The sequence below is a fragment of the Delphinus delphis genome, chromosome 11 (genome assembly GCF_949987515.2).
Source record: "Delphinus delphis chromosome 11, mDelDel1.2, whole genome shotgun sequence".
NCBI classification, from domain to species: Eukaryota; Metazoa; Chordata; class Mammalia; order Artiodactyla; family Delphinidae; genus Delphinus; species Delphinus delphis.
The window spans coordinates 70,540,560-70,541,249 of NC_082693.1; positions in this window are offsets into that span (position 1 = coordinate 70,540,560).

Below are 690 nucleotides of genomic sequence, written 5' to 3' on the forward strand. Positions count from 1 at the left end.
TTGGGGTATAGTTGTTATATTTGTAAACATTTATACTTCTGGAGTTTACTGAAGCCTTAAAAGCTCACTCTAGACTTTGTGGATACCATGTTATTAATTCACTTTTTTTTTTCCTTTTACAAGTTCTTTTCTCCAGTATGATCATATAATTTTTATTTTCATGGTAGGAAAATGTTCATTTTTCAGTTTTGAATGTAGCACATTTCAGCAGATAGATTTTGTAGTTGTCAATTAAAAGACATTGTTCAGCAACTTCCCTGAATAATAAACCAATCTTTGTCTCTTTCTACAACACACTGAAGTGTATTTCTATTAGAATTCCTCTCATACTCACCACCAAACTGTAATCCTGGGACTTCACTGAATTTGTTTACATTTTATCTGTAACTATCACGGACGCCCAGCTTAAAATCTAGGTAAAGAAAGAAAATGTGAGGTTTCTTCCTTAAAGAATATTGCAAAATAGAAAGCAAAGGCACAGTTTTACTCCTCAGTCTGTGCAATCTTAGTTTACAATTAAAGAATGATTTTAATTGTCAAACTTTTAAATTTTATTAAATGTTTGTGGCAATGCATTGAATGAGTTCCAGACCTATATAAATACACAGGCAGCTGTTTGTAATTTGCATTTTTATCAGTTTTGAAAGAGCACAATGTACTTCCTGCATCTTATTTTCAGAATTTGCAATT